Genomic DNA, 25,196 nt, shown 5'->3' on the forward strand with positions numbered 1-25,196 from the left:
CATGGAAAACGTACACAATGGGCGTTTCACGTCTCCTGAAAAGTATCTCTGAGAAAACTACAATCAGTTCTCAAACTACAAACTGGTCCTTCTATAACCGAGTAGTTTATCGCCGACGATTTATAGAAATGTAAAATATTGAATGAAAATAAAGCAAATACACGTTAAACAAGACTCAGTCCTCAAAAAGTGATGGTTTTATGTAATATGTGTGATTATTGTTATTTAATGGAATGGTTTTGTCCTTAGTTGAGACTTTAATTAGACGAACCGCTTCAGGCAATGAGGAAGACACATGCCCGCTTCCTTTTCCGCCACAGTTTAAACTGGCAGTTGTTATTGTTGTGGAGGTCTGGGATTGAAGTTTTTGCAGATGGATTTTCCCGATCCTTCGTGTTATTCAGGCAAATAAGACAACTATAAGCCATTTACATGTAGCACTTCTTACCACACGTACAGTGTTCATTTAGTAAAACGGGCGAAACGCGGGTGGAAGTCTACCGAGATGTCTCTGCCACCGGAGAAAGCATCTGAACTAAAGCAGATCATACACAACCATCTGATCAAGGTAGCTAGTTACCGAAGCATTTAAAATAATCATTACCAATCTGATAGCTATGAAGTCATTAAAACTCGTTTTTCAACCACTCCACAAATGTCTTGTTAACAAACTATTGTTTCGGCAAGTCGGTTAGGACGTCTACTTTGTGCATGACACAAGTCATGCACAGATTAATTCACTGTATCTAGCTATGTACAGGGAAACACTTCTAGTTAAAGAGAGACTGTTGCCATTGAGGGAGAACAGCCAGGAGTTGAACCATTCTGTTCTAAGATTTAGTGACTAGTAGTAACGTGTGTTTTGTCAGATGAACATCCATGCGAAGATCAGGGATGTGTTGGCGGAGACCGTGAGAGAGGATCTGGACCCTGGACATAGCTCTCTGTCTGAGGAGGACTTCCTCCGGGCTCTGCAACGCAGGGGAATCGTAGACGATGTCATGAAGGATCTTCATTTCTCCAAGGTGAGTTCTGGGAAATCCTCCGTTCAGCACGTTTTATGAATGCAGCTTTCTACAGAAGTCCAGAGAGGACATGAATATACACAACAATTAATTCCCTCGTTATGTCGAGATCACAACTTCTCTCATGATCGCTACATAACAAACGTTGTTTAAATGAGACCACGAGATAATCGAAAGTACCACGCATCATCCATTCATTTGTTCAGATGCACCATGCAGGATTTAACCACCTCATCAAGGAGTCCTGTGGCTGTATTGGTCACAATGCACTCCTGGGGCATTTAAGCCCCGAACAATGCCTGACAAGCAGTCCTGTCTCCCAGGCTGTGTGCTGCCCCCAAGACCACAGCCAATCGCATGCAAGGAACAACGCAGCTAACTTGGCTAGTTAGCTGGATCGTCTTACTAGAAAGTTGTCTATGCTGATTGTTAGCTTGCATAACTGATATGTGTATAACTATAATGGACACTATTTGTTTTGTGGATAATATTTAAATGTACAGTGGATCAACTCCATTCCTGACAGGCTGATCAGATTCAATTTCAGCCTCAGAGGCTGATGAATCAGGATGCTGCCTTTAGAGGCAGTTTCATAGGTAAAGCTCCTTGCATGCGGATTAGCTGTCGGTGCTTTATAGGTTCATGCATATAATCCAGAGTAGTTGTGCTCTATTCCTGGCAGGCTGATCAGATTCAATAGCAGCCTCAGAGCTAGATCAGATTCAATAGCCTCAGAGCTAGATCAGATTCTATAGCAGCCTCAGAGCTAGATCAGATTCTATAGCAGCCTCAGAGCTAGATCAGATTCTATAGCAGCCTCAGAGCTAGATCAGATTCTATAGCAGCCTCAGAGCTAGATCAGATTCTATAGCAGCCTCAGAGCTAGATCAGATTCTATAGCAGCCTCAGAGCTAGATCAGATTCAAAAGCAGCCTCAGAGCTAGATCAGATTCAATAGCAGCCTCAGAGCTAGATCAGATTCTATAGCAGCCTCAGAGCTAGATCAGATTCAAAAGCAGCCTCAGAGCTAGATCAGATTCAATAGCAGCCTCCGAGCTAGATCAGATTCTATAGCAGCCTCAGAGCTAGATCAGATTCTATAGCAGCCTCAGAGCTAGGTCAGATTCAATAGCAGCCTCAGAGCTAGATCAGATTCAATTGCAGCCTCAGAGGCTGGTAAGTCAGTATGCTGTCTGCAAGGAGCCTTCCATATGAAACAGCCTACAAGGCAGCATCCTGAGAGGCTCAGAGGCAGCATCCTGAGGCTGCTATTGAATCTGATCAGCCTGTCAGGAATGAAGCTCACCCACTCTGTAAATAGCATCCATAAAACATACAGTGTCCCTTACAGATAAACACATATCAGGTATGCAAGCTAACAACCAGCACAGATAACAAGCTCGCTAGCTGACAAAACTACCTTGCTAGCTCGCTTACTCACTCACAAGACGAGCCAAGTTAGCTGCGTTGTTGCTTGCATGCGATTGGCTGTGGTCTCGGGGGTCGGCGGACAGCCTGGTAGACAAGGCTGCCTGTCAGGCATAGTTAAGGGCATAGATGCCCCATTAGCTCTAAAGGGACATTTATCTGGTTCACATTCTAACGTAGAAACTGATAATGATCTCCAAACACAAATGAAAGCATGATGTCAGCATGAAATGTACCATCCCTTAGTGTAGCAGTCAATAAAAACATGGGCTCTGATCCACTCCTATCTGTAGAGTTTATCTCGTCATCTCAACAAAACAACTTTTGTTATGTAGTGTTCATGACATAAGTTGTGATCTCAACATAATGAGGGGGTTTGTAGTGTTCATGACATAAGTTGTGATCTCAACATAATGAGGGGGTTTGTAGTGTTCATGACATAAGTTATGATCTCAACATAATGAGGGGGTTTGTAGTGTTCCTGACATAAATAAGTTGTGATCTCAACATAATGAGGGGGTTTGTAGTGTTCCTGACATAAATAAGTTGTGATCTCAACATAATGAGGGGGTTTGTAGTGTTCCTGACATAAATAAGTTGTGATCTCAACATAATGAGGGGGTTTGTAGTGTTCCTGACATAAATAAGTTGTGATCTCAACATAATGAGGGGGTTTGTAGTGTTCATGACATAAGTTGTGATCTCAACATAATGAGGGGGTTTGTAGTGTTCCTGACATAAATAAGTTGTGATCTCAACATAATGAGGGGGTTTGTAGTGTTCCTGACATAAATAAGTTGTGATCTCAACATAATGAGGGGGTTTGTAGTGTTCCTGACATAAATAAGTTGTGATCTCAACATAATGAGGGGGTTTGTAGTGTTCCTGACATAAATAAGTTGTGATCTCAACATAATGAGGGGGTTTGTAGTGTTCCTGACATAAATAAGTTGTGATCTCAACATAATGAGGGGGTTTGTAGTGTTCATGACATAAATAAGTTGTGATCTCAACATAATGAGGAGGTTTGTAGTGTTCCTGACATAAATAAGTTGTGATCTCAACATAATGAGGAGGTTTGTAGTGTTCCTGACATAAATAAGTTGTGATCTCAACATAATGAGGGGGTTTGTAGTGTTCCTGACATAAATAAGTTGTGATCTCAACATAATGAGGGGGTTTGTAGTGTTCCTGACATAAATAAGTTGTGATCTCAACATAATGAGGGGGTTTGTAGTGTTCCTGACATAAATAAGTTGTGATCTCAACATAATGAGGGGGTTTGTAGTGTTCCTGACATAAATAAGTTGTGATCTCAACATAATGAGGGGGTTTGTAGTGTTCATGACATAAGTTGTGATCTCAACATAATGAGGGGGTTTGTAGTGTTCATGACATAAATAAGTTGTGATCTCAACATAATGAGGCGTTTGTTTTATGTCCTCTCTGGGCTTCCGTACCTTCATAACGTTGACAGTGTTTTGACAGGAAGTGCCTGACACAGAGTTAGGACTCCAGAACACTCCGAAGCCTGCAACTCACTTTATTGACAAGGACCCGACGAAGCTCAAGAAAAGTAAGACAAACTGTTACCGGGGAGATTGAACGAGCAGTCTCTTGTAGCACCTGACGTTCCCTTACTACTGTTCAGTGTCAAATGATTGTATTTCTGTCCTCCCAGCCAACATGGACCCAGCGAGGAGGTACCTGTACCTCCAGGTCCTGGGGGGTAAGGCCTTTCTAGAGCACCTCCAGGAGCCAGAGCCTCTACCTGGTCAGGTCTGCTCCACCTTCACCCTCTACCTGCACTTCAGGAACCAGCGCTTCCACTCCAAGCCTGTCCCCTGTGCCTGTGAGCCAGACCTGCAGGAGGGCTTCCTGCTGGAGATACACAGAGAGGGCCTGGGTACAGACGGGTTGACTTCCTGACTGCCTGATGTTACACAACTGGTTTACTGTAGACAACATTGCCTCCTTTAATTTATCTTTAATCCCTGTTGTAAAGCGGTCATGTTTACTATCAGTCCTGTTTACTAGTAATCAAATCAAATTTATTTATATAGCCCTTCGTACATCAGTGCTGTACAGAAACCCAGCCTAAAACCCCAAACAGCAAGCAATGCAGGTGTAGAAGCACGGTGGCTAGGAAAAACTCCCTAGAAAGGCCAATACCTAGGAAGAAACCTAGAGAGGAACCAGGCTATGTGGGGTGGCCAGTCCTCTTCTGGCTGTGCCGGGTGGAGATTATAACAGAACATGGCCAAGATGTTCAAATGTTCATTAATGACCAGCATGGTCGAATAATAATAAGGCAGAACAGTTGAAACTGGAGCAGCAGCACAGTCAGGTGGAAGTTGAAACTGGAGCAGCAGCATGGCCAGGTGGACTGGGGACAGCAAGGAGTCATCATGTCAGGTAGTCCTGGGGCATGGTCCTAGGGCTCAGGTCAGTTGAAACTGGAACAGCAGCATGGCCAGGTGGACTGGGGACAGCAAGGAGTCATCATGTCAGGTAGTCCTGGGGCATGGTCCTAGGGCTCAGGTCCTCCGAGAGAGAGAAAGAAAGAGAGAAGGAGAGAATTAGAGAACGCACACTTAGATTCACACAGGACACCGAATAGGACAGGAGAAGTACTCCAGATATAACAAACTGACCCCAGCCCCCCGACACATAAACTACTGCAGCATAAATACTGGAGGCTGAGACAGGAGGGGTCAGGAGACACTGTGGCCCCATCCGAGGACACCCCCGGACAGGGCCAAACAGGAAGGATATAACCTAAGGATATAGTAGTCCTGTTTACTAGTAGTCCTGTTTACTATAGTTTACTATAGGATACTTGGCTCATTGAGCTCTAGCGACTCCTTGTGGCGGGCCAGGCGCCTGCAGGCTGACCTCGGTCGTCAGTTTGAACGGTGTTTCCTCTGACACGGTGGTGCGGCTGGCTTCCGGGTTAAACAGGCGGTGTTTCCTCTGACACGGTGGTGCGGCTGGCTTCCGGGTTAAACAGGAGGTGTTTCCTCTGACACGGTGGTGCGGCTGGCTTCCGGGTTAAACCGGCGGTGTTTCCTCTGACACGGTGGTGCGGCTGGCTTCCGGGTTAAACCGGCTGTGTTAAGAAGCGTGGTTTGTCGGGTCACGTTTCAGAGGACGCACGACTCGTCTCCAGAGCCCGTTGGGGAGTTGCAGCGATGAGACAAGATGGGAATTGGGGAGGAAAAGGGGGTACTACCAACAACAACAACAACGTAATAATTGATCATCTCTGAACAGGCTTATTGTCCGTGACCTTCCTTTGTCTCTGTGTCTTACAGGCGATGGCAGTAAGATGGCAGATGCCACCACGATGTTGTCTATATGTGACCCGGTACACCTGGTGTTGATAAAGAGAGACACGTCCAGCGAGACCACCCTGGTCTCCTCTTACTTCCTGGACTGGAGGACCGTCCTCTCCTCTCCCTCTGGGAAGACCAGCATTGCCGTAGAACTGCTTGGAGTCGGTAAGGACACTAGGGTTGGGTTAAACTATTTGAGGTTTAATTTTCTGAAGGAAAATTAACCTGCATTTTCTCTGAATTAGCCTGATTTACACCCAGTTAAATACATAGAAATTAAAGACAAAAGAGAGGGAACACATCCTGTCTGCTGTTCTGGGTTTCTGTTCTGTTCCAACTGTCGGTAGTGAGTGTAAGGTGTTTCTGTTCTGTCCTAACAGGTTGTGAGTGTAAGGTAACAGCTGGTCTGTCCTAACAGATGTTCAGTATATCTCCTCTGTATCCTAACAGGTGTTCAGTATATCTCCTCTGTATCCTAACAGGTAGTGAATGTAAGGTGACGGCTGGTGTACTCAACATGAGTCTTGACCTTTACCCTCCTCTGTCAGAGATCCTGTCACCTGACATCATTACCACACAGGTCAGAGACTGGTCGCAATGCTGCTCTGCTCTGTCATGTTGTCACGCTGTGATTCACTGACAACTTCCTTCCTAAGAGGCAGACATTTATATGGTTCCTTCCTAAGAGGCAGACATTTATATGGTTCCTTCCTAAGAGGCAGACATTTATATGGTTCCTTCCTAAGAGGCAGACATTTATATGGTTCCTTCCTAAGAGGCAGACATTTATATGGTTCCTCCCTAAGAGGCAGACATTTATATGGTTCCTTCCTAAGAGGCAGACATATGGTTCCTTCCTAAGAGGCAGACATATGGTTCCTTCCTAAGAGGCAGACATATGGTTCCTTCCTAAGAGGCAGACATATGGTTCCTTCCTAAGAGGCAGACATATGGTTCCTTCCTAAGAGGCAGACATTTATATGGTTCCTTCCTAAGAGGCAGACATATTGTTCCTTCCTAAGAGGCAGACATATTGTTCCTTCCTAAGAGGCAGACATTTATATGGTTCCTCCCTAAGAGGGAGACATTTATATGGTTCCTCCCTAAGAGGCAGACATTTATATGGTTCCTTCCTAAGAGGCAGACATTTATATGGTTCCTTCCTAAGAGGCAGACATTTATATGGTTCCTTCCTAAGAGGCAGACATTTATATGGTTCCTTCCTAAGAGGCAGACATATGGTTCCTTCCTAAGAGGCAGACATTATATGGTTCCTTCCTAAGAGGCAGACATTTATATGGTTCCTTCCTAAGAGGCAGACATTTATATGGTTCCTTCCTAAGAGGCAGACATTTATATTGTTCCTTCCTAAGAGGCAGACATATGGTTCCTCCCTAAGAGGCAGACCTATGGTTCCTCCCTAAGAGGCAGACCTATGGTTCCTCCCTAAGAGGCAGACCTATGGTTCCTCCCTAAGAGGCAGACCTATGGTTCCTCCCTAAGAGGCAGACCTATGGTTCCTCCCTAAGAGGCAGACCTATGGTTCCTCCCTAAGAGGCAGACCTATGGTTCCTCCCTAAGAGGCAGACCTATGGTTCCTCCCTAAGAGGCAGACCTATGGTTCCTCCCTAAGAGGCAGACCTATGGTTCCTCCCTAAGAGGCAGACCTATGGTTCCTCCCTAAGAGGCAGACCTATGGTTCCTCCCTAAGAGGCAGACCTATGGTTCCTCCCTAAGAGGCAGCCCTATGGTTCCTCCCTAAGAGGCAGACCTATGGTTCCTCCCTAAGAGGCAGACCTATGGTTCCTCTCTAAGAGGCAGGGGTTGATAGTGATTGTTATTGGTGTTTATTGTTTGCAGCAGTCTCTAAGAGACAGGGGTTGTTCCTGGTGTTTATTGTCTGCAGCAGTCTCTAAGAAGCAGGGGTTGATAGTGATTGTTACTGGTGTTTATTGTCTGCAGCAGTCTCTAAGAGACAGGGGTTGATAGTGATTGTTCCTGGTGTTTATTGTCTGCAGCAGTCCCTGGAGCGGCAGAAGACGGCGGAGAAGGAGAGGCTGTTTCTGGTTTATGCGAAACAGTGGTGGAGAGAGTTTCTAGAGATCAGACAGGCCAACCAATCCAAACTGGTCAAGATCTTTGCTCAGGTCCTCATATTGTTAATACTTGTGTATTAATGTAATACTGATGTGTTAATAATAGTCCCAAAAAAACACCGGACAGTGTGGTCGCCGTGCTGGGTGTTAGCCGTGCTGGGTGTTAGCCGTGCGGGTGTTAGCCCGTGCTGGGTGTAGCGTGCTGGGTGTTAGCCGTGCTGGGTGTTTCGCCCGGCTGGGTGTTAGCCGTGCTGGGTGTTAGCCGTGCTGGGTTTAGCCGTGCTGGGTGTTGAGAGAGCCGTGCTGGGTGTTAGCCGTGCTGGGTGTTTAGCCCAGTTCTGGATGTTACCCGTGCTGGGTGTTAGCCGTGCTGGGTTAGCCGGGCTGGGTGGTTGCCGTGCTGGGTGTAACCGAACAGTGTGTTAGCCGTCCGTGTTTAGCCGTGCTGGTTGTTGCGTGGCTGGGGTTTAGCCGTGCGGGGTTAGCCGTGCCTGGTGTTTAGCCGTGCTGGGTGTTAGCCGTGCTGGGGTAGCCGTGCTGGGTGTTAGCCCTTGCTGGGTGTTAGCCGTGCTGGTGTCAACGGACAGTGTGGTTAGCCGACCGTGCTGGGTGTAGCCGTGCTGGTGTTGCCGTGCTGGGTGGTTAGCCGTGCTGGGTGTTAGCCGTGCTGGGGTGTCAACCGGACAGTGTGTTAGCCGTGCTGGGGTGTTAGCCGTGCTGGGGTTAGCCGTGCTGGGTGTTAGCCGTGCTGGTTGTTAGCCGTGCTGGGTGTTAGCCGTGCTGGGGTTAGCCGTGCTGGGTGTTAGCCGTGCTGGGTGTTAGCCGTGCTGGGTGTCAACGGACAGTGTGTTAGCCGTGCTGGGTGTTAGCCGTGCTGGGTGTTAGCCGTGCTGGGTGTTAGCCGTGCTGGGTGTTAGCCGTGCTGGTGTTAGCCGTGCTGGGTGTTAGCCGTGCTGGGTGTTAGCCTGCTGGTGTTAGCCGTGCTGGGTGTTAGCCGTGCTGGGTGTTAGCCGTGCTGGTGTTAGCCGGTGCTGGGTGTTAGCCGTGCTGGGTGTTAGCCGTGCTGGTGTTAGCCGTGCTGGGGTGTCAACCGGACATGGTTGTAGCCGTGCTGGGTGTTAGCCCGTGCTGGTTAGCCGTGCTGGTGTTAGCCGTGCTGGGTGTTAGCCGTGGACATGTGTGTTAGCCGGCTGGGTGTAGCCGTGCTGGGTGTTAGCCGTGCCGGGTGTCAGCCGGACAGTGTGTTAGCCGGTCTGGTGTTAGCCGTGGCTGGGTGTTAGCCGTGCTGGGTTGTTAGCCGGATGCTGGGTGGTTAGCCGTGTGGGTGTTAGCCGTGCTGGGCGTGTTAGGCCGTGCTGTGTGTTTAGCCGTGCTGGGGTTAGCCCGTGCTATGGGTGTTAGCCGTGCTGGGGTGTTAGCCGTGCTGGGGTGTTAGCCGGACAGTGTGTTAGCCGTGCTGGGTGTTGCCGTTGCGGGTGTTAGCCGTGGGCTGGGGTGTTAGCCGGGCTGGGTGTTAGCCGTGCTGGTGTTAGCCGTGCTGGGTGTTAGCCCGTGCTGGGTGTTAGCCGTGCGGGGTGTTAGCCGTGCTGGGTGGTTAGTCCGTGCGGGGTGTTAGCCGTGCTGGGTGTGTAGCCGTGCTGGGTGTTAGCCGTGCTGGGTGGTTGAAGCCGTGCTGGGTGTCAACCGTGCTGGGTGTCAACCGGACAGTGTGTAGCCGGCTGGGTGTTAGCCGTGCTGGGTGTTAGCCGTGCTGGGTGTTAGCCGTGCGGGGTGTTAGCCGTGCTGGGTGTTTAGCCGTGCTGGGTGTTAGCCGTGCTGGTGTCAACCGGACAGTGTGTTAGCCGTGCTGGGTGTTAGCCGTGCTGGGTGTTAGCCGTGCTGGGTGTTAGCCTGCTGGGTGTTAGCCGTGCTGGGTGTCACACCGGACAGTGTGTTAGCCGTGCTGGGTGTTAGCCGTGCTGGTGTCAACCGGACAGTGTGTTAGCCGTGCTGGGTGTTAGCCGTGCTGGGTGTTAGCCGTGCTGGGTGTTAGCCGTGCTGGGTGTTAGCGTGCTGGGTGTTAGCCGTGCTGGGTTCAAACCGGACAGTGTGTTAGCCATGCTGGGTGTTAGCCGTGCTGGGTGGTTAGCGTGCTGGGTGTTAGCCGTGCTGGGTGTCAACCGGACAGTGTGTTAGCCGTGCTGGGTGTTAGCCGTGCTGGGTGTTAGCCGTGCTGGGTGTTAGCCGTGCTGGTGTTAGCCGTGCTGGGTGTCAACCGGACAGTGTGTTAGCCGTGCTGGGTGTTAGCCGTGCTGGGTGTCAACCGGACAGTGTTGTTAGCCGTGCTGGGTGTTAGCCGTGCTGGGTGTTAGCCGTGCTGGGTGTAGCCGTGCTGGGTGTTAGCCGTGCTGGGTGTTTAGCCGTGCTGGGTGTCAACCGGACAGTGTGTTAGCCGTGCTGGGTGTTAGCCGTGCTGGGGTGTTAGCCGTGCTGGGTGTTAGCCGTGCTGGGTGTCAACCGGACAGTGTGTTAAGCCGTGCTGGGTGTTAGCCGTGCTGGGTGTTAGCCGTCTGGGTGTTAGCCGTGCTGGGTGTTAGCCGTGCTGGGTGTCAACCGACATGGTGTTAGCCGTGCGGGGTGTTAGCCGTGCTGGGTGTCAACCGGACAGTGTGTTAGCCGTGCTGGGTGTTAGCCGTGCAGGGTGTTAGCCGTGCTGGGTGTTAGCCGTGCTGGGTGTTAGCCGTGCTGGGTGTTAGCCGTGCTGGGTGTTAGCCGTGCTGGGTGTCAACCGGACAGTGTGTTAGCCATGCTGGGTGTTAGCCGTGCTGGGTGTCAACCGGACAGTGTGTTAGCCGTGCTGGGTGTTAGCCGTGCTGGGTGTTAGCCGTGCTGGGTGTCAACCGCGCTGGGTGTTAGCCGCGCTGGGTGTTAGCCGTGCTGGGTGTTAGCCGTGCTGGGTGTTAGCCGTGCTGGGTGTTAGCCGTGCTGGGTGTCAACCGGACAGTGTGTTAGCCGTGCTGGGTGTTAGCCGTGCTGGTGTTAGCCGTGCCGGGTGTTAGCCGTGCTGTGCCGGGTGTTAGCCGTGCCGTGCCGGGTGTTAGCCGTGCCGTGCCGGGTGTTAGCCGTGCCGTGCCGGGTGTTAGCCGTGCCGGGTGTTAGCCGTGCCGGGTGTTAGCCGTGCCGGGTGTTAGCCGTGCCGGGTGTTAGCCGTGCCTGGTGTTAGCCGTGCTTGGTGTTAGCCGTGCCGGGTGTTAGCCGTGCCGGGTGTTAGCCGTGCCGGGTGTTAGCCGTGCCGGTGTTAGCCGTGCCGGGTGTTAGCCGTGCCGGGTGTTAGCCGTGCCGGGTGTTAGCCGTGCTTGGTGTTAGCCGTGCTGTGCCGGGTGTTAGCCGTGCTGGGTGTTAGCCGTGCTGGGTGTTAGCCGTGCTGGGTGTTAGCGGTGCTGGGTGTTAGCCGTGCTGGGTGTCAACCGGACAGTGTGTTAGCCGTGCCGGGTGTTAGCCGTGCTGTGCCAGGTGTTAGCCGTGCTGTGCCGGGTGTTAGCCGTGCCGGGTGTTAGCCGTGCCGTGCCGGGTGTTAGCCGTGCCGTGCCGGGTGTTAGCCGTGCCGTGCCGGGTGTTAGCCGTGCCGGGTGTTAGCCGTGCCGGGTGTTAGCCGTGCCGTGCCGGGTGTTAGCCGTGCCGGGTGTTAGCCGTGCCGTGCCGGGTGTTAGCCGTGCCGTGCCGGGTGTTAGCCGTGCCGTGCCGGGTGTTAGCCGTGCCGTGCTGGGTGGTAGCCGTGCTGGGGTGGTAGCCGTGCTGGGTGGTAGCCGTGCTGGGTGGTAGCCGTGCCGTTCTGGGTGTTAGCCGGGCTGGGTGTTAGCCGTGCCGTGCTGGGTGTTATCCGGGCTGGGTGTTAGCCGTGCTGGGTGTTAGCCGTGCCGTGCTGGGTGTTAGCCGTGCTGTGCTGGTTGTTAGCCGTGCTGTGCTGGGTGTTAGCCGTGCCGTGCTGGGTGTTATCCGGGCTGTATTTGAACTTTGCTGTGTTGCTTGCAGGATGAGAACGGCGTCAACAGGCCGGTGTGTTCCTACGTGCGTGTCCTGCGTGCTGGTCGTCTCCTGGAGAGTCCCCGTCAGGCGGCCCGTTTCGTTAGCCTGCTGGGCCTGGAGAAAGCCCCCCGTGGTGGGGGGAGGAGGAGGGGGCAAACAGGAGCAGTGGTGCTCCCTTCTCGCCTTCCTCTGTAGAAACAAGGTGAGGACCGGCTCTGTTCTCAACCACACACACACACAGCTTTAAGCATTTAGACAGCTGTAATGCTATGACGTCTTTAACCTCTGAACTCATCTCTCTGTGTTCTAATCGTCAGTGGTGGAATTGTAAAATAATTGATTTCTGAAACGGTTAAACGGTCTGTTATGAGAAGATTTATTTATATCCTGATGGACGGTTCTTGGGATTTCCCCAGTGCAGCAGAATGAATAAATGCCTCCCCTTTTCTATCCTCTCCCCTCCCCTATCCTCTTCTATCTCCTCTCCTCTCCTCTCCTCTCCTCTCCTCTCCTCTCCTCTCCTCTCCTCTCCTCTCCTCTCCTCTCCTCTCCTCTCCTCTCCTCTCCTCTCCTCTCCTCTCCTCTCCTCTCCTCTCCTCCTCCTCTATGCTCTCCCTCCCTCCTCCTCTAACCTCCTCTACCTCTCCTCTCCTCTCCTCTCCTCTCCTCTCCTCTCCTCTCCTCTCCTCTCCTCTCCTCTCCTCTCCTCTCCTCTCCTCTCCTCTCCTCTCCTCTCCTCTCCTCTCCTCTCCTCTCCTCTCCTCCTCCTCTCCTCCTCCTCTATCCTCTCCTCTCCTCCTCCTCTATCCTCTGAGACATGATGACCAGCGATGACCAGCCCTGTGGGTTAGAGTTAGGAACTGAGACATGATGACCAGCCCTGTGGGTTAGAGTTAGGAACTGAGACCAGACTGAGACATGATGACCAGCCCTGTGGGTTAGAGTTAGGAACTGAGACATGATGACCAGCCCTGTGGGTTAGAGTTAGGAACTGAGACATGATGACCAGCCCTGTGGGTTGGAGTTAGGAACTGAGACATGATGACCAGCCCTATGGGTTAGAGTTAGGAACTGAGACATGATGACCAGGCCTGTGGGTTAGAGTTAGGAACTGAGACATGATGACCAGCCCTGTGGGTTAGAGTTAGGAACTGAGACATGATGACCAGCCCTGTGGGTTGGAGTTAGGAACTGAGACCAGACTGAGACATGATGACCAGCCCTGTGGGTTAGAGTTAGGAACTGAGACATGATGACCAGCCCTGTGGGTTAGAGTTAGGAACTGAGACATGATGACCAGCCCTGTGGGTTGGAGTTAGGAACTGAGACATGATGACCAGCCCTGTGGGTTGGAGTTAGGAACTGAGACATGATGACCAGCCCTGTGGGTTGGAGTTAGGAACTGAGACATGATGACCAGCCCTGTGGGTTGGAGTTAGGAACTGAGACATGATGACCAGCCCTGTGGGTTGGAGTTAGGAACTGAGACATGATGACCAGCCCTGTGGGTTAGAGTTAGGAACTGAGACATGATGACCAGCCCTGTGGGTTCGAGTTAGGAACCGAGACATGATGACCAGCCCTGTGGGTTGGAGTTAGGAACTGAGACATGATGACCAGCCCTGTGGGTTGGAGTTAGGAACTGAGACATGATGACCAGCCCTGTGGGTTAGAGTTAGGATCTGAGACATGATGTTTTTGGTGTTTCCAGGGAGACTGTGACATCTCTCTGATCTGATTGGTTGTGTGTTTTCCAGGGCGACTGTGAGGACCATGCCACCCTGCTGTGCAGTCTGCTGCTGGGGTTCGGCCTGGATGCCTACGTGTGTGTTGGCACTAAGCCCAAGAGCCTGGCACACACCTGGGTGATGACCAGGGGCACTGACAGCACCATCACCTTCTGGGAGAGCCTGACCGCACACAGGTGAGACTGAAGCCTGGTTCAGATACAACGGCCCCACCTGAGACAAGACACAACCAGACTGTTTCACAATGTTGTAGCTGACCTGAAGACGAGACGTTCAAAAAGACCAGCCCAGGGTCTCCCGAGTGGCAAGCGGTCTGAGGCACTGTATCGCAGTACTTGAGGCGTCACTACAGACCCGGGTTTGGTCACAGGCTGTGTCACAACCGGCCTTGACCGGGAGTCCCATAAAATAAATTGGCTCATCGCACTCTAGCGACTCCATGTGGCGGGCCGGGCGCCTGCAGGCTGACTTCGATGGTCAGTTGAACAGTGTTTCCTCTGACACGGTGGTGCAGCTGGCTTCCGGGTTAAACCGGCGGTGTTTCCTCTGACACGGTGGTGCGGCTGGCTTCCGGGTTTAGCGGGCGGGTGTTAAGAAGTGCGGTTTGTCGGGTCATGTTTCAGAGGACACACGACTGGACTGTTTGTAGCAGTAAGATGTTGTAGCAGCTAGGTGTTGTAGCCGCTAGGTGTTGTAGCAGCTAGGTGTTGTAGCCGCTAGGTGTTGTAGCCGCTAGGTGTTGTAGCAGTAAGGTGTTGTAGCAGCAAGGCAACAAGGTGTTGTAGCCACTAGGTGTTGTAGCCACTAGGTGTTGTAGCCACTAGGTGTTGTAGCCACTAGGTGTTGTAGCCGCTAGGTGTTGTAGCCGCTAGGTGTTGTAGCCGCTAGGTGTTGTAGCCGCTAGGTGTTGTAGCAGTAAGGTGTTGTAGCAGCAAGGCAACAAGGTGTTGTAGCCACTAGGTGTTGTAGCCGCTAGGTGTTGTAGCCGCTAGGTGTTGTAGCCGCTAGGTGTTGTAGCCGCTAGGTGTTGTAGCCGCTAGGTGTTGTAGCCGCTAGGTGTTGTAGCCGCTAGGTGTTGCAGCAAACAAGTTTCATGAAATACATTCACCAGGAAAGTTACACACTTTTCGTCAGAGAAATATCAACAAGCTAGGCTAGGTATTACTGCAGCAAAACAGCTAGCTGTTACTGCAGCAAAACAACTAGCTGTCTGCTTGGCTGAACACAGAAAGTCAGCGCACTGTTCTCTCTAAAGCGAGTCGCAAGTTTTTCGCTAAGATTTGACATGTTGAATTTTGGAAACTCCAACAGCCAACGTGAGATGTTCCTAAAACCACACTGTTTCAGATCAAACAAACTGTGTTCTTCAACTGCATAAAACACATCAGAGGTGTTTTAAATGTGAACTAGGCTTAACAACACCTGCAACAATTAAGTCCTCTGTCTCTCTGGCGGAGTTTCTGATAGGTTAACGGAGTCCCCTTCACCAGGGTGCAGCATGGTTATGAATAGAGCTGCGATGATCCCTCACTCTAGTCTGTACGTCAGTGGCATGTCTGTTCTACACAATATATTTCTACCTATTCAACCATTGTTTGTTTCAGGTACCCTCCACCAGGCCATTGACCCAGATGCCCCTCCCCTGGCCCCCCAGCCCCGCCCCTCCTATCCCTACAGGACCATCGGCTGTGTGTTCAACCACAGGTCCTTCCTGGCCAACTGCCAGCCGTCGGACGCCGTGGAACTCTGCTCGTTCGACTTCCACAACCAGTCCCAGTGGAAGGTTATGAGTGAGGAGGCTGTTGGCTCAGTCTGCTCCCCAGGCAGCACCACCTCTCTGCCCCCTCTACCTCCTCTCTGTGGCCCCTCCCTGGAGCCCAGCGCTGCCTCCAACCAGCTGGAACTGGAGCTGAGGTACCTGGTGGTGGAACACAGGAAGGTGAGAGTACGAACAACGGCATACAGGTTGGCCTCAGTTTAACCTGTAACACCTGTCAGAGCCCATACCTGTCAGTCATGTTGTGTCTCTATAGTACAGGATGTTAACATGGTCTCTGTGTGTCTAGTCATGTATATCTACAATACAGGATATTAACATGGTCTCTGTGTGTCTAGTCATGTTGTGTCTCTATAGTACAGGATGTTAACATGGTCTCTGTGTGTCTAGTCATGTATATCTACAATACAGGATATTAACATGGTATCTGTGTGTCTAGTCATGTATATCTACAATACAGGGTATTAACATGGTATCTGTGTGTCTAGTCATGTTGTGTCTCTATAGTACAGGATCTGTGTCTGTATTGTAGTAGATCTCTGTGTCTGTATTGTAGTAGATCTCTGTGTCTGTATTATAGTAGATCTCTGTGTCTGTATTATAGTAGATCTCTGTATTATAGTAGATCTCTGTATTATAGTAGATCTCTGTGTCTGTATTATAGTAGATCTCTGTATTATAGTAGATCTCTGTGTCTGTATTATAGTAGATCTCTGTGTCTGTATTATAGTAGATCTCTGTATTATAGTAGATCTCTGTGTCTGTATTGTAGTAGATCTCTGTGTCTGTATTATAGTAGATCTCTGTGTCTGTATTATAGTAGATCTCTGTGTCTGTATTATAGTAGATCTCTGTGTCTGTATTATAGTAGATCTCTGTATTATAGTAGATCTCTGTGTCTGTATTGTAGTAGATCTCTGTGTCTGTATTATAGTAGATCTCTGTGTCTGTATTATAGTAGATCTCTGTGTCTGTATTATAGTAGATCTCTGTGTCTGTATTATAGTAGATCTCTGTGTCTGTATTATAGTAGATCTCTGTATTGTAGTAGATCTCTGTGTCTGTATTATAGTAGATCTCTGTGTCTGTATTATAGTAGATCTCTGTATTATAGTAGATCTCTGTATTATAGTAGATCTCTGTGTCTGTATTATAGTAGATCTCTGTATTATAGTAGATCCTGTATTATAGTAGATCTCTGTGTCTGTATTATAGTAGATCTCTGTATTATAGTAGATCTCTGTATTATAGTAGATCTCTGTATTATAGTAGATCTCTGTATTATAGTAGATCTCTGTATTATAGTAGATCTCTGTGTCTGTGTTATAGTAGATCTCTGTATTATAGTAGATCTCTGTGTCTGTATTATAGTAGATCTCTGTATTATAGTAGATCTCTGTATTATAGTAGATCTCTGTATTATAGTAGATCTCTGTATTATAGTAGATCTCTGTGTCTGTGTAATAGTAGATCTCTGTATTATAGTAGATCTCTGTATTATAGTAGATCTCTGTATTATAGTAGATCTCTGTGTCTGTGTTATAGTAGATCTCTGTGTCTGTATTGTAGTAGATCTCTGTATTATAGTAGATCTCTGTATTATAGTAGATCTCTGTATTATAGTAGATCTCTGTGTCTGTATTATAGTAGATCTCTGTGTCTGTATTATAGTAGATCTCTGTGTCTGTATTATAGTAGATCTCTGTGTCTGTGTTATAGTAGATCTCTGTGTCTGTATTATAGTAGATCTCTGTGTCTGTGTTATAGTAGATCTCTGTATTATAGTAGATCTCTGTGTCTGTATTATAGTAGATCTATGTGTCTGTATTATAGTAGATCTCTGTGTCTGTATTATAGTAGATCTCTGTATTATAGTAGATCTCTGTATTATAGTAGATCTCTGTATTATAGTAGATCTCTGTGTCTGTGTTATAGTAGATCTCTGTATTATAGTAGATCTCTGTATTATAGTAGATCTCTGTATTATAGTAGATCTCTGTGTCTGTGTTATAGTAGATCTCTGTGTCTGTATTATAGTAGATCTCTGTGTCTGTATTATAGTAGATCTCTGTATTATAGTAGATCTCTGTGTCTGTATTGTAGTAGATCTCTGTGTCTGTATTATAGTAGATCTCTGTGTCTGTATTATAGTAGATCTCTGTGTCTGTATTATAGTAGATCTCTGTGTCTGTATTATAGTAGATCTCTGTATTATAGTAGATCTCTGTGTCTGTATTATAGTAGATCTCTGTATTATAGTAGATCTCTGTGTCTGTATTATAGTAGATCTCTGTGTCTGTATTATAGTAGATCTCTGTGTCTGTATTATAGTAGATCTCTGTGTCTGTATTATAGTAGATCTCTGTATTGTAGTAGATCTCTGTGTCTGTATTATAGTAGATCTCTGTGTCTGTATTATAGTAGATCTCTGTATTATAGTAGATCTCTGTATTATAGTAGATCTCTGTGTCTGTATTATAGTAGATCTCTGTATTATAGTAGATCTCTGTATTATAGTAGATCTCTGTGTCTGTATTATAGTAGATCTCTGTATTATAGTAGATCTCTGTATTATAGTAGATCTCTGTATTATAGTAGATCTCTGTATTATAGTAGATCTCTGTATTATAGTAGATCTCTGTGTCTGTGTTATAGTAGATCTCTGTATTATAGTAGATCTCTGTGTCTGTATTATAGTAGATCTATGTGTCTGTATTATAGTAGATCTCTGTATTATAGTAGATCTCTGTATTATAGTAGATCTCTGTATTATAGTAGATCTCTGTGTCTGTGTAATAGTAGATCTCTGTATTATAGTAGATCTCTGTATTATAGTAGATCTCTGTATTATAGTAGATCTCTGTGTCTGTGTTATAGTAGATCTCTGTGTCTGTATTGTAGTAGATCTCTGTATTATAGTAGATCTCTGTATTATAGTAGATCTCTGTGTCTGTATTATAGTAGATCTCTGTGTCTGTATTATAGTAGATCTCTGTGTCTGTATTATAGTAGATCTCTGTGTCTGTATTATAGTAGATCTCTGTGTCTGTGTTATAGTAGATCTCTGTGTCTGTATTATAGTAGATCTCTGTGTCTGTGTTATAGTAGATCTCTGCATTATAGTAGATCTCTGTGTCTGTATTATAGTAGATCTATGTGTCTGTATTATAGTAGATCTCTGTGTCTGTATTATAGTAGATCTCTGTATTATAGTAGATCTCTGTATTATAGTAGATCTCTGTATTATAGTAGATCTCTGTGTCTGTGTTATAGTAGATCTCTGTATTATAGTAGATCTCTGTATTATAGTAGATCTCTGTATTATAGTAGATCTCTGTGTCTGTGTTATAGTAGATCTCTGTGTCTGTATTATAGTAGATCTCTGTGTCTGTATTATAGTAGATCTCTGTATTATAGTAGATCTCTGTGTCTGTATTGTAGTAGATCTCTGTGTCTGTATTATAGTAGATCTCTGTGTCTGTATTATAGTAGATCTCTGTGTCTGTATTATAGTAGATCTCTGTGTCTGTATTATAGTAGATCTCTGTGTCTGTATTATAGTAGATCTCTGTATTGTAGTAGATCTCTGTGTCTGTATTATAGTAGATCTCTGTGTCTGTATTATAGTAGATCTCTGTATTATAGTAGATCTCTGTATTATAGTAGATCTCTGTGTCTGTATTATAGTAGATCTCTGTATTATAGTAGATCTCTGTATTATAGTAGATCTCTGTGTCTGTATTATAGTAGATCTCTGTATTATAGTAGATCTCTGTATTATAGTAGATCTCTGTATTATAGTAGATCTCTGTATTATAGTAGATCTCTGTGTCTGTGTTATAGTAGATCTCTGTATTATAGTAGATCTCTGTGTCTGTATTATAGTAGATCTATGTGTCTCTATTATAGTAGATCTCTGTATTATAGTAGATCTCTGTATTATAGTAGATCTCTGTATTATAGTAGATCTCTGTATTATAGTAGATCTCTGTGTCTGTGTAATAGTAGATCTCTGTATTATAGTAGATCTCTGTATTATAGTAGATCTCTGTATTATAGTAGATCTCTGTGTCTGTGTTATAGTAGATCTCTGTGTCTGTATTGTAGTAGATCTCTGTATTATAGTAGATCTCTGTATTATAGTAGATCTCTGTGTCTGTATTATAGTAGATCTCTGTGTCTGTATTATAGTAGATCTCTGTGTCTGTATTATAGTAGATCTCTGTGTCTGTATTATAGTAGATCTCTGTGTCTGTATTATAGTAGATCTCTGTGTCTGTATTATAGTAGATATCTGTGTCTGTGTTATAGTAGATCTCTGTATTATAGTAGATCTCTGTGTCTGTATTATAGTAGATCTATGTGTCTGTATTATAGTAGATCTCTGTGTCTGTATTATAGTAGATCTCTGTATTATAGTAGATCTCTGTATTATAGTAGATCTCTGTATTATAGTAGATCTCTGTATTATAGTAGATCTCTGTATTATAGTAGATCTCTGTGTCTGTGTTATAGTAGATCTCTGTATTATAGTAGATCTCTGTATTATAGTAGATCTCTGTATTATAGTAGATCTCTGTGTCTGTGTTATAGTAGATCTCTGTGTCTGTATTATAGTAGATCTCTGTGTCTGTATTATAGTAGATCTCTGTATTATAGTAGATCTCTGTGTCTGTATTGTAGTAGATCTCTGTGTCTGTATTATAGTAGATCTCTGTGTCTGTATTATAGTAGATCTCTGTGTCTGTATTATTGTAGATCTCTGTGTCTGTATTATAGTAGATCTCTGTGTCTGTATTATAGTAGATCTCTGTATTGTAGTAGATCTCTGTGTCTGTATTATAGTAGATCTCTGTGTCTGTATTATAGTAGATCTCTGTATTATAGTAGATCTCTGTATTATAGTAGATCTCTGTGTCTGTATTATAGTAGATCTCTGTATTATAGTAGATCTCTGTATTATAGTAGATCTCTGTATTATAGTAGATCTCTGTGTCTGTATTATAGTAGATCTCTGTATTATAGTAGATCTCTGTATTATAGTAGATCTCTGTATTATAGTAGATCTCTGTATTATAGTAGATCTCTGTGTCTGTATTATAGTAGATCTATGTGTCTGTATTATAGTAGATCTCTGTATTATAGTAGATCTCTGTATTATAGTAGATCTCTGTATTATAGTAGATCTCTGTATTATAGTAGATCTCTGTGTCTGTGTAATAGTAGATCTCTGTATTATAGTAGATCTCTGTATTATAGTAGATCTCTGTATTATAGTAGATCTCTGTGTCTGTGTTATAGTAGATCTCTGTGTCTGTATTGTAGTAGATCTCTGTATTATAGTAGATCTCTGTATTATAGTAGATCTCTGTGTCTGTATTATAGTAGATCTCTGTGTCTGTATTATAGTAGATCTCTGTGTCTGTATTATAGTAGATCTCTGTGTCTGTATTATAGTAGATCTCTGTGTCTGTATTATAGTAGATCTCTGTGTCTGTGTTATAGTAGATCTCTGTGTCTGTATTATAGTAGATCTCTGTGTCTGTGTTATAGTAGATCTCTGTATTATAGTAGATCTCTGTGTCTGTATTATAGTAGATCTATGTGTCTGTATTATAGTAGATCTCTGTGTCTGTATTATAGTAGATCTCTGTATTATAGTAGATCTCTGTATTATAGTAGATCTCTGTATTATAGTAGATCTCTGTATTATAGTAGATCTCTGTGTCTGTGTTATAGTAGATCTCTGTATTATAGTAGATCTCTGTATTATAGTAGATCTCTGTATTATAGTAGATCTCTGTGTCTGTGTTATAGTAGATCTCTGTGTCTGTATTGTAGTAGATCTCTGTATTATAGTAGATCTCTGTATTATAGTAGATCTCTGTATTATAGTAGATCTCTGTATTATAGTAGATCTCTGTGTCTGTGTTATAGTAGATCTCTGTGTCTGTATTGTAGTAGATCTCTGTATTATAGTAGATCTATGTGTCTGTATTATAGTCGATCTCTGTGTCTGTTGTTATAGTAGATCTCTGTGTCTCCCTCCAGGGTCTGTATTATAGTAGATCTCTGTGTCTGTGTTATAGTAGATCTCTGTGTCTCCCTCCAGGGTCTGTATTATAGTAGATCTCTGTGTCTGTATTGTAGTAGATCTCTGTGTCTGTATTATAGTAGATCTCTGTGTCTGTATTATAGTAGATCTCTGTATTATAGTAGATCTCTGTGTCTGTATTATAGTAGATCTCTGTATTATAGTAGATCTCTGTGTCTGTATTATAGTAGATCTCTGTATTATAGTAGATCTCTGTGTCTGTATTATAGTAGATCTCTGTATTATAGTAGATCTCTGTGTCTGTATTATAGTAGATCTCTGTATTATAGTAGATCTCTGTGTCTGTATTGTAGTAGATCTCTGTGTCTCCCTCCAGGGTCTGTATTATAGTAGATCTCTGTATTATAGTAGATCTCTGTGTCTGTATTATAGTAGATCTCTGTATTATAGTAGATCTCTGTGTCTGTATTATAGTAGATCTCTGTGTCTGTATTATAGTAGATCTCTGTATTATAGTAGATCTCTGTATTATAGTAGATCTCTGTGTCTGTATTGTAGTAGATCTCTGTGTCTCCCTCCAGGGTCTGTATTATAGTAGATCTCTGTATTATAGTAGATCTCTGTATTATAGTAGATCTCTGTGTGTATTATAGTAGATCTCTGTATTATAGTAGATCTCTGTGTCTGTATTATAGTAGATCTCTGTGTCTGTATTATAGTAGATCTCTGTGTCTGTATTATAGTAGATCTCTGTATTATAGGAGATCTCTGTATTATAGTAGATCTCTGTATTATAGTAGATCTCTGGGTCTGTGTTATAGTAGATCTCTGTGTCTCCCTCCAGGACCTTGGCCTGGCCACAGTGTGGGATGACCACCTGTCCTACGTCCTGTCCTCCGCCCTGGCGGCGTACGAGCTGGAGCGCTGCATGGGGACTTCCTGCGGTAACGAGGAGTTCCAGGATGCTGTGCGGAGGGCGGTGCCGGACGGACACACCTTCAAAGGTTTCCCTATCCACTTCCTGCACCACAACGCACGGCGAGCCTTCGCTACCTGCCTCAGGTAACTATAGCAACGCACGGGAACTCACGTGAGCCTTTGCTACTTGCCACCGGTAACTATAGCAACACACCGCAACACACGTCGAGCCTTCTCTACCTGCCTCAGGTAACTATAGCAACACACCGCAACACACGTCGAGCCTTCGCTACTTGCCTCAGGTAACTATAGCAACGCTCCTCAACACACGTCGAGCCTTCGCTACTTGCCTCAGGTAACTATAGCAACACTGAATATTTCCAGCTTTTAGACACCTCACAATTGTATAAGTTGATCAGGTAAATGAAGGACAGGAGAAGTGTGTGTTGTCATGGATACTGAAGTGATATGTGACTGTTGTTGTTTGGGCAGGTCTCCGTTCTGTGATGAGATAGTGTGTTGCCGTGGGGACCACGTGAGGCTGGCGGTGCGTGTCCGGGTGTTTGCGTACCCCGAGTCTGCCTGTGCCGTCTGGGTGATGTTCGCCTGCAAGTATCGTTCTGTACTCTGACCTCTGACCTTTGACACGCCCCCACCGTTCGAGGAACATCAAGTTTAAGGGACCAGGGACCTCCCCATACCATAATAACACCATACTGAAGGGCTGATACCATATCTATTGAATTACCAGGGACCTCCCCATACCATAATAACACCATACTGAAGGGCTGATACCATATCTATTGAATTACCAGGGACCTCCCCATACCATAATAACACCATACTGAAGGGCTGATACCATATCTATTGAATTACCAGGGACCTCCCCATACCAATGACGGCCTAGGAACAGTGGGTTAACTGGCCTAGGAACAGTGGGTTAACTGTTCTAGGAACAGTGGGTTAACTGTTCTAGGAACAGTGGGTTAACTGGTCTAGGAACAGTGGGTTAACTGGTCTAGGAACAGTGGGTCAACTGGTCTAGAAACAGTGGGTCAACTGGTCTAGGAACAGTGGGTCAACTGGTCTAGGAACAGTGGGTCAACTGGTCTAGGAACAGTGGGTCAACTGGTCTAGGAACAGTGGGTCAACTGGTCTAGGAACAGTGGGTCAACTGGTCTAGGAACAGTGGGTCAACTGGTCTAGGAACAGTGGGTCAACTGGTCTAGGAACAGTGGGTCAACTGGTCTAGGAACAGTGGGTTAACTGGTCTAGGAACAGTGGGTTAACTGGTCTAGGAACAGTGGGTCAACTGGCTAGGAACAGTGGGTCAACTGGTCTAGGAACAGTGGGTCAACTGGTCTAGGAACAGTGGGTTAACTGGTCTAGGAACAGTGGGTTAACTGGTCTAGGAACAGTGGGTTAACTGGTCTAGGAACAGTGGGTCAACTGGTCTAGGAACAGTGGGTCAACTGGTCTAGGAACAGTGGGTTAACTGGTCTAGGAACAGTGGGTTAACTGGTCTAGGAACAGTGGGTTAACTGGTCTAGGAACAGTGGGTTAACTGGCCTAGGAACAGTGGGTTAACTGGCCTAGGAACAGTGGGTTAACTGGCCTAGGAACAGTGGGTTAACTGGTCTAGGAACAGTGGGTTAACTGGTCTAGGAACAGTGGGTTAACTGGTCTAGGAACAGTGGGTTAACTGGCCTAGGAACAGTGGGTTAACTGGTCTAGGAACAGTGGGTTAACTGGTCTAGGAACAGTGGGTTAACTGGTCTAGGAACAGTGGGTTAACTGGTCTAGGAACAGTGGGTTAACTGGTCTAGGAACAGTGGGTCAACTGGTCTAGGAACAGTGGGTCAACTGGTCTAGGAACAGTGGGTTAACTGGTCTAGGAACAGTGGGTTAACTGGTCTAGGAACAGTGGGTTAACTGGTCTAGGAACAGTGGGTTAACTGGTCTAGGAACAGTGGGTTAACTGGTCTAGGAACAGTGGGTTAACTGGTCTAGGAACAGGGGTTAACTGGTCTAGGAACAGTGGAACAGTGGGTTAACTGGTCTAGGAACAGTGGGTTAACTGGTCTAGGAACAGTGGGTTAACTGGTCTAGGAACAGTGGGTTAACTGGTCTAGGAACAGTGGGTTTACTGGTCTTAGGAACAGTGGGTCAACTGGCCTAGGAACAGTGGGTTAACTGGTCTAGGAACAGTGGAACAGTGGGTTAACTGGTCTAGGAACAGTGGGTTAACTGGTCTAGGAACAGTGGGTTAACTGGTCTAGGAACAGTGGGTTAACTGGTCTAGGAACAGTGGGTCAACTGGCCTAGGAAACAGTGGGTTAACTGGTCTAGGAACAGTGGGGTTAACTGGTCTAGGAACAGTGGGTCAACTGGTCTAGGAACAGTGGGTTAACTGGTCTAGGAACAGTGGGTTTAACTGGTCTAGGAACAGTGGGTTAACTGGTCTAGGAACAGTGGGTTAACTGGTCTAGGAACAGTGGGTTAACTGGTCTAGGAACAGTGGGTTAACTGGTCTAGGAACAGTGGGTTAACTGGTCTAGGAACAGTGGGTTAACTGGTCTAGGAACAGTGGGTTAACTGGTCTAGGAACAGTGGGTTAACTGGTCTAGGAACAGTGGTAGTTCTAGGAACAGTGGGTCAACTGGCCTAGGAACAGTGGGTTAACTGGTCTAGGAACAGTGGGTTAACTGGTCTAGGAACAGTGGGTTAACTGGTCTAGGAACAGTGGGTTAACTGTTCTAGGAACAGTGGGTTAACTGGTCTAGGAACAGTGGGTTAACTGGTCTAGGAA

At 46.3% G+C, this 25,196-nt stretch overlaps 1 pseudogene; it reads left to right on the forward strand.

Moving 5' to 3' along the window:
• The first annotated feature begins 322 nt into the window (after window positions 1–322).
• Window positions 323–23,367, forward strand: LOC116373139 (centrosomal protein of 76 kDa-like; annotated as a pseudogene).
• Window positions 23,368–25,196: the final 1,829 nt, after the last annotated feature.

This window comes from Oncorhynchus kisutch, unplaced genomic scaffold (genome assembly GCF_002021735.2).
Source record: "Oncorhynchus kisutch isolate 150728-3 unplaced genomic scaffold, Okis_V2 scaffold4024, whole genome shotgun sequence".
In the NCBI taxonomy this organism is placed as follows: domain Eukaryota; kingdom Metazoa; phylum Chordata; class Actinopteri; order Salmoniformes; family Salmonidae; genus Oncorhynchus; species Oncorhynchus kisutch.